The sequence below is a fragment of the Notolepis coatsorum genome (genome assembly GCF_963971535.1).
Source record: "Notolepis coatsorum genome assembly, chromosome: 15".
Lineage (NCBI taxonomy): Eukaryota > Metazoa > Chordata > Actinopteri > Aulopiformes > Paralepididae > Notolepis > Notolepis coatsorum.
In genome coordinates, this window is record NC_140179.1 from 20164764 (window position 1) to 20174380 (window position 9617).

Sequence of the window (9617 nt, forward strand, 5' to 3'; positions counted from 1 at the left end):
GAGGCGTAGCCCATATAACCATGACTCTGGTCACCAAACACCCTTCCTCTATTTTCGTTCCAGCGTACTGGCTGCGTGCACCATACGTAACTAGCAGGATGAAAAAGATCAGAGTCATAATGTTGAAAGCTTACCGGAGGTTGCTGGCCCCTGGCATCTTCGACGCATGTTTTCGGCGACACGACGGGCCTATGTTGATGTTCCTCGTCTGATGACAGCAGATCGAGGTTCAGCTGTACAAGATTGGCTGTCGGGCCAGCTTGTACCCAGGTAGGCCCTGTGTCTTCAGGCATGGGTATTAGTGTTAGTAATGCTGGTTTGTTTTGTTACACAACCATGTTGTGTGTTGGCGCCGGGGGCAGGATGGTTTGGTGAACGTTCACTGCAGGGAACGGTTTCCAAGCTGTCTTGGGCGTGCTACTAAACATCTAATGCTATGCTACATGCTATCGCTAATGCCACATGCTACTACTACTGCTAACTGCTACGCTGTTCTAATGTCTCCGCCGTGAGATGTTGTCATTTCTCCCTCCTCTTGCCCGGTTCATCAATGAAGGTCAGTCGGTAGCTGTTGTGTTTTTTTTTTGCTGAGTCCTATTTACCTTTTTTCGGGTAAATGGGTTGACAACAGGGTAGGCCGTGGCTAGGTAGCCTAGCCAGGTATGTTACCTTGTGTTCCGGCGGGGTCTATGGAACGGTGTCCCCATCTGGGGCGATGCGTGAGCTCGGCGGTGTAGCAGTAGAGCTATATTACTGCAGGATGGGACTTAACGGCGGGTTATGGCTCAGCTGGCTAGTTCCTATCCACATTGGCGTCGGGTAGTGGGGCTATGGGTCCAGCCGACATGGTAAACATGTTGCGTGTCTGTGCGCAGGCGGTTGTTGATCTGGGTCCCACATCGCCTCACGCTAGGCTGTAGTAGTATAGGGGCAGGGCCGCCTGGGAGAAATGTGAGGCCCTGTGCGAATTTAAACGCGAGGCCCCCCACCCCCTGAGGCGGCCCTGTGTAGTGGGCTATTGTTTCGTTCTGTCACTCTGCTATGAGAAGGTCTGTCTTGCTACAGTTTTCTCTCCTCTCAACCATTCATACTGACGGTCAATCGGTATAGGGCTGGTGTGCTGTTGTGAATATTTTGAATGAAGGCGGGACTAGTTTGCTCTGGTCCGCCTCCCCTTAACGTTGTGTGTATGGGTTTGCTCATTCTACAGTATTTTGTGGTTTAGTTCTTTTATTCATTTAACCCTTTCATGGTGCACACCACAGTGGAGGTTGCTGTTTGCAACCACCACTGGTGCTCCGTGTTAACATCAGTCCTTTGTTTTTGACATATTGAAACAGTGCCCCGCCCGGCCGACGCCATGGGTGGGTCGGCCTGGCGAGTGGCTGGTGGGCTGTTAAAGCTTGTACCGCCACGGTATGGAATTGGCAACGATTAGAACTGTGTTCGAATTGCTGTTTTTTTCTATTAAAAAAATGGTGTCTGGTGGTGGGGCCTTGAGGGCCAGCCGACGTCGACACATCGCGCAAGGTTGTTGACGTTATTAGCTTTGACCCAGCCGCAAGCTATAACCGCTCAGGGTTCCCCTCTCCGCAGGGGATTTTGGTCTTCTGCTGGAGCGCGGGCGGTATTGTCCTAGGCCCTACACCGCCTCACACCGCACAGCCAGAAGAAGAGAGAGCACGGCCTCGTCAGCGGCGTAGACGAGGCCCTCGACAGGCGGCCATGTTTTCCCCCGCCGGAGGTATCCTGGGCGTTGATTCGACAGGTGTCCACAAGGCCGACAGCCTTGGCGGCCGAGGGATCGGCCATGTAGGATGGGTTCGGCTTGAACAAACAAGCCGTCACCGTCCTGCCGCGAGCAGCCCGCTCTCCGATCACTCCCTTCCCCAACACCAGCGGAAAAAGTGGGCTCTGATTGTTTCCTTTGGCTGCGGGCTGCGTGCCTTTGTTGATGCGCGGGCGGCCCCCCTTTCGCTTGTCATGGGGACAGGGGCTGACATCCAGTTGATGGCTGAGCCTGGGTCTGTCCGTGAGAATGTTGTGCTGTCAAACGGCTCCCACACCTTGAGCTGTGTTGGTTGAGCCTGGTGTTACGTCTGTCAACTTAAGTGTTGTCAGCAGGGGGGCTCAAAACCTTTTGAGGCACACAGTGCGGGCTTCCCCGGCCTCGCCTTCGCCAGGCCAGGTATCATGTTGGTGCCTCCCACTCCTGAAATATTGGCAAGTGGTCGCAGGCACACGTGATTTGGGGTGGTAGTAATATCACTGCAGGGCTACGGTGTGTAGGAACCCATGGGGGCCTTACACCTTGCATGTCCGGCTGCAGAACAACTCCTCAGCATGTTCTGGAGGGGTGTTCAGTGGGGGGGCTTTTTTCATCGGAAGCCCCCCGTATCAGACCGGCCCTTTCTGTCGGGGTTCCCCCTTGGGTGCGATTGCCTCGTGGGTGGTGTCAGGGTCAGATGTTCCGACACGGAACGCGCTGCTCGCACGGTTCCAGGGTTGGCTACGCACAGCGGGGGGACCGGGCCAACTATCTACAGTTCCTGGCGGACCTGCGCCACGTGACGGCGGGTGCGTTGGGAGTGTCGTCACATATGACTACGGCAGTACCATATGTCGAGGTGGATGGAGAGAACGCTGAGGCGGGGACTTGTGTTTACACAACCCCACCCGTTTTCAGGTTTGGTACAGACCCTATTGTCAGGGTCTCCAGCAGTGACAGCTCTGGTCAACGAGATCCAATCTCTGTGGACGAAGCAAGCCATCGTCGTGGCGTTCTCCTCCCGGTGTTCTCTGCCTGAGAAGTCGGGAGGGAGGGGTGTAAGACCCAGGCTGGACCTGTCCCATGGGAAGGTTCAGCATTTTTTGGATCGTTTCCTACCTGTTGAACACTGTCAGGTGGGGGTCTGGTTCTCCTCCATAGACCTGTAGGATGCATATGCGCATCTCCGATCTTCCATCCTAGGGCTTACCTACGCTTCCTTTGCAGGGTTAGTGTATGAGTACCAGAGGCTGCCGTTCGGTTTTCTCTGGCTCCCCGCATCTTCACCAAGTGCGTGGAGGCCGCACTGGGGCCTCTGCGTCGTCAGGGGTTACGGAGTGTTCTGCCCTGATGACGTTCTGGTCCTTCGCGGTCAAGGTGGATCGTCAGGTCTCGTACCAGGCAGGTCTCTACCAGCCTGGGGTTGCTGTAGACTGGATGTAGAGTACTCCTCTTCCCAGTCAACGGTTGGAGGGCTGTGGGCATCCATCTCAGAGCGTGTTGTCAACACGCTCGGGAGGTTCCGTCCTAGGACGGTTACGGCGCTGTCTCACGTCGCGTTTTCACCGACGCCTCCCTCGCTGGTGACGCGTCGGGCCAACGCAGTAGGGGGCAGCTGGCAAACCATGCTGCCCGGTCTGCGCTACGTTCAATGTGTTGGTGTTGAAAGCGGTCCTTCTGGTCCACAAATGGTGTTGATCAGGACGGACGATACGACGTCAGTGTCGTGTATCGACAGACAGGGAGGAGTACGCTCCCCCTGTCTGCACCAGGCGGCGGGCGGCTGGCTATGGGCGTCCTCCATCTGCGCGGCCTGAGGGCTCCCCACATCCGAAAAATAAAATGGCGCCGCTATGCCCTGTCGCCTGTCTGTGCGCTCCGTCGAGATTGTGCTTACTTTTGTTAATATTTATAGTTTTAAGAGTTTTGTCTGCACCAACAGTAGGTGCATTTAATGTGTATGACCGTCAGTCACTTATAGACATCGGATTACGGGAAATTTACCGATTGGATTACTCCCTGGATCAGCTTTCTGAACCGCAGCAATGGCCTGTGGAGATTCTCAGGACAATGGGACCAGATCCTGACCCCAGGAACAAAGGAACCACCAGACGGCGTGGGAAGAGAGCTGGGATCCGTAACAGACTGAGATCCAGACGACACCGAACGCCACTACCCAGTATATTGCTAGCCAATGTACAATCAATTGACAATAAACTGGACGACATCCGAGCAAGGATTCAATTCCAGAGAGACGTTAGAGACTGCAATGTTCTCTGCTTCATTGAAACGTGGCTGTCGCCAGAAACCCCAGATCACGCCATACAACCGGCCGATCACTTCTTCATCCACCGCAAGGACAGATCAGCAGAGTCCGGCAAACAGCGTGGAGGAGGTATTGCCTTCATGTTTAACAACAATTGGAGCGATCCAGCTAACGTGAAGGAATTATCGAACCACTGCTGCCCAGACCTGGAATATATAACCATCAAGTGTCGTCCTTTCTTCCTCCCGAGGGAGTTAACGGCGATCGTCCTGGTCGGAGTGTATATTCCACCGCAAGCCAGCAATAGTGTCGTGCTCTCCAGACTCCACGATGAGGTAAATAGAATCCAAGCGGCGAACGTTAATGCCGCCATTATAGTAGTGGGTGATTTCAATAGCGCCAATCTGAGAAAGGTCTTACCTGACTTCTATCAGCATGTGACTTGTAACACCAGAGGCGGTAACATCCTAGATCACTGTTACACGCAATTCAAGGGTGGCTACAAGGCTCATTCTGCTAGTGGCTTTGGTAAGTCGGATCACGCGGCCATTTTCCTTTCACCAAAGTACAAACAGATAATCAAAAGCACTCCTGTAGTCTCGCGAGAGGTGCAGAAATGGGATTTGACGTCAGAGGAGACGCTCCAGGCTGCGTTTGACTGCACAGACTGGAGCGTGTTCCGCGACACAGATAACATTAATGTCTACACGGAGACAGTGCTGGACTATGTTCGTACTTTGGTGGAAGAAACAATCCCCACTACCACAATGAGAGTTTACCCAAATCAAAAACCCTGGGTAGACAAATCCGTCCGTGAAGCTCTGAGAGCGCGCACCAAAGCATACAACGACGGCCTAGTGGCAAACAACATGAATGACCACAAGGTGGCGCGATACAACGTAAGGAGGACAGTGACAGAGGCCAAACGGTGCTACAGGGATAACATTGAACTCCAGTTTGAACAGGCTGACTCTAGAGCTATGTGGCAGGGGCTCAAAACGATGACAGACTACAAAGGCGCCTCCCTCAAACTGAATAGTGACATCTCCTTAGCAAATGACCTCAATACCTTCTATGCGAGGTTTGATGCTGGTAATAACAACACCAGCCCACAAGCCACGGCAATGGGGGGGGGGGGGGTCTGCTGCTGATGGAGACTCAGTGTTCAGGGTAACAGAGCATGAGGTGAGGCGGACCTTTAAAAAAGTGAATATCAGGAAGGCAGCAGGTCCGGACGGCATCCCCGGCCGTGTCCTAAAAGTCTGTGCCGACCAACTGGCCCCGGTATTCACTGACATATTTAACCTGTCCTTAGAACAGGCTGTCATCCCCACCTGCCTGAAGAAGTCCACTATTATCCCTGTACCCAAAAAATCCAAGCCTGCTTGCCTCAACGACTACCGCCCTGTAGCTCTCACCTCCATAGCCATGAAGTGCTTTGAGAAGCTAGTAAAGGGCTACATCTGCTCCTCCCTCCCCATCAACATGGACCCCCTGCAATTTGCATACCGCCCCAACAGGTCCACGGAGGACGCCATAGCCCATGTGCTGCACACAGCAGCATCACACCTGGACAAGAGGCAGGGGAACTATGTGAGAATGCTATTCATCGACTACAGCTCGGCATTCAATACCATAGTCCCCTCCATACTCATAGCCAAGCTCAGGGACCTGGGCTTGAACTATGACCTCTGCCAGTGGGTCTTGGACTTCCTGACGGGCAGACCCCAGGTGGTGAGAGCAGGCAACTGCACCTCCTCATCCATCACCCTCAACATAGGGGCCCCCCAGGGCTGTGTTCTGAGTCCCCTCCTCTACTCCCTGTACACACACGACTGTGTGGCTCAGCGGAGTAGCAATACAATCATCAAATTTGCTGACGACACAGTGGTGGTGGGCCTGATCTCTGCCAACGACGAGAGGGCCTACCTGGAAGAGGTCAAGGTCCTGGCGGGATGGTGCCAGGAAAACAGCCTCTCCCTGAACGTCAGCAAAACAAAGGAGATGATTGTGGACTTCAGGAGGTCGGGGGTCAAGGACTACAGCCCCCTCAGCATCGACGGGGCACCGGTTGAGAGAGTCAACAGCTTTAAGTACCTCGGAGCCTACATATCCGAGGACTTGACATGGACCACACACATTGACAGTGTTGTGAAGAAGGCACGACAACGCCTCTACTTCCTCAAGTTCCAAGTCAGTCAGAAGATCCTTAAGAACTTCTACTCATGTACAATAGAGAGCATCCTGACTGGCAACATCACCTCCTGGTTTGGGAATAGCACTGCACAAGACCGAAACAGACTACAAAGAGTGACACGTTCAGCCGAACGCACAATTGGAGGGGGGCTCCCCACCCTCCAGAACATTTACAACAAGCGTTGCAGGGGCAAGGCTAAGAGAATCATTAAAGACTCCAGTCACCCGAACAACTGCCTCTTTGAACTGCTGCGGTCAGGCAAGCGATACCGGAGTCTCAAGGCGAGCACAGAAAGACTCAGAAGAAGCTTCTATCCCCAGGCCATCAGGCTGCTAAACGAACAATGAACACTACACAACAACAACCATCAAACGCACATAGCACACACATCCACACGCACACACTCACTTTAAACAAACACACTGTAGCACCCACTCCACACACTTTATAGCACACACTCACTTTAAACAAACACACTGTAGCACCCACTCCCCACACTTTATATTTATTGATGAAGGATTGCACTACAACTCGTACACCTTACTGTAAATTGTACCTAAATTGTACCTCATCCCATTTCTGCTTTGCACTATATAGTACTGTACATTAGTACACTGCATAGTATTGTATATTATATGGTAACTCAGTTACGTCTATTCTGCATCGAACATTGTACATATGTCTATACTGAACACTGTGACCTCATTTTCTACTTCTAAATTACATGCTATACTATGTTATTTGATACTATCTTGTCTAGCACAGTCTCTGGAGCGTAACAGTAAGAAGCATTTTGTATGAAAGTATTCTGTACTTCTGTATGACAACTATTAAAGAAACTTGAAACTTGAAACTTGAAACATCCCCGGCAGGGAGAATGTGGGTGCAGGTGTACTGTCGCGGGGCGGTCCTCATCCTGACGGGTGAGGATTATGTCTGGACATGGCCAGGCAGGTCTGGGACCGATGCCGTGCCGCCAGGGATTCTTCCCCATAAATCTGTTAGGTCAGTTGTTGGGACGGGTACGTTGAGGGGCGCAGGTTCTTGATCCTGATGGTGTTACCATCTGGAATGCGCATGCTCCCTCCACTGTCGCGCTTACGCGGGCAGATGACGTATGTTCCAAGTGTGGTGTAAGGCGGGGGGCCGTGACTCAGTCTCCTGCCCCCTGGATGCTGTCCTTAGTTACCTCCAGTCTCTCCTTGATAGACTGTCGGCTTTGACGGTGAGGGTATATGCAGCAGCTATATCCTCCTATCATGAGGGGTTTGAGGGGATGTCTTGTTCAGCCACCCTCTTGTGAAGCGTTTCCTGCTTGGCGCTCGACGCGTTAAGCCGGTGCAACGCTCCTTGGCTCCGACTTGGGATCTTCAATTGGTCCTCGGTCAGTTGTCCTTGGCCCCGTTTGAGCCGCTCAAGCAGGTGCCGTTGGGACAGCTGTCCTTCAAGACCGCGTTCCTACTGGCTGTCACTTCCGCTAAACGCGTAGGTGAGCTCTGTGCTCTCTCGGTACGTCCAGAGTGCCTGTCTTTTCGGACCGATTGCGGTGCCACTCTGCGACCTAATCCTGCTTTCGTGCCTAAGAATATCCGGAGTTCCTTCCGCTCCCGGGATATTGTGGTTCAGGCGTTTCGTCCTCCTCCTCACACTAGTGAGTTAGATGCAGGCCTTCACCTGTCATGTCCAGTCCGTGCTTTGGGGATTTACCTCAGCCGTACTCAGGACTTCAGGGTTACCGACCAGCTTTTTGTCTGTTACGGTGGGGCTCGTGCTGGTAAGGCACTGTCGAAGCAGCGCCTGTCCCATTGGTTGTGCGAGGGCATTACCCTCTGCTACACGTTGGCTGGGCAGGATCCCCCTGGGGGCGTCAGGGCGCACTCCACTCGTGGGGTGGCTGCTTCTGCCGCTCTCCTGGGTGGGGCCTCGGTGGAGGACATCTGTGCTGCAGCTTCATGGTCCTCCCCGGGTCCCTTTGTAAGGTTTTACCTCATGGACATGACCGGGGGTTCTGTCTCCCAGGCGGTTCTGGGGCCCGTCCTTGGTCGGGTAGCAGGAGTGTATGGGTATGGGCCACAGTGTGTTGAGTCACACGTGGTTCCGCCTGTACGGTGTGTTCAAGGGGTTCTGGTTCCCTCTTGTTCGCATTCAGGTGGAGTTGACTGCGCCCCCCCTTCATTAGGAAGGATGGGGTGACAGGGCTCCCCGCACCCCTTGATGTGGGCTTACGGGTCCTCAGGGGTTACATCTGTCGGGTCTCGCGTCCGCTCTTCCCCATATCTCATAAGGCTCAGAGCAGGACGCGATAAGCAAATACGATATATAACGATAGGTTATGTAGATAACCTAGTTATATTAGTATTGGCTGAGCGTCCCGCTCTGCGCGGCCCTGAGTTCCCTCTTGAGGGATCTTTTCCTGGAACGGGATTTGGCGAGGAAGGGTGTTTGGTGACCAGAGTCATGGTTATATGGGCTACGCCTCCATAGGGGCGGGGCCCCATACAGGTGTGGGTGCATGTAGTTTGTTCGTTGGGGATACAGTAGGTATCATAGGAGATAAGGGGTATCTCATAAGGCTCAGAGCGGGACGCTCAGCCAATACTAATATAACTAGGTTATCTACATAACCTATCGGTAATCAACAAGTAAGCTAGCGACCAATACAATCAGTTTCATGGAGTTCTAATAATGAGCAAAGGGGGGGGGGGTCTTTCTCTCCCTCTCTCTTTCTCTCTGTACGTTCAATGATGATGATGAATTAAGTAGCCAAAATGTACACTATAAAAACTAACTTGATAGTTGATGATTAAATATTTCACTTTAGCAAAAATATTGTAACATCATTAAGTCTCCTATAAGCTATTCTCCCTCTTGTGTGTGTGTGTGTGTGTGTGTGTTGTGTGTGTGTGTGTGTGTGTGTGTGTGTGTGTAGGTGTGTGTGTGTGTGTGTGTGTGTGTGTGTGTGTGTGTGTGTGTGTGCATACATTTACTATATGCTACTCTTTTTCACATGGATTAGGCTAATTAGCTTTAACAATCCTGATTCCTGAGCCTATTTTATTTAAAAGGAAGATATTGATATGTATATAGCCTATATATAAAAAATACATTTGAATCGTATCTCCTGTGCTGGCACAAGCACTACTGTAACTGAGGGGTACAATTCCCTGACTGTATTACTAGATATGATACTTACTACCACTACCTTTGTACTTAATATTCGGCCACCCAGTACTCGGCATAAATATATTATGATGAACACTGTCACGTAGATGAAACGGATCCAACACAAATGTACGAATTAGAAATAGGTCTTTATTTCTACACAGCGATGGTGTGTAGAGCAAGCACTTAATCAAATCAATCACATTTATGAATGGGAATTAGTA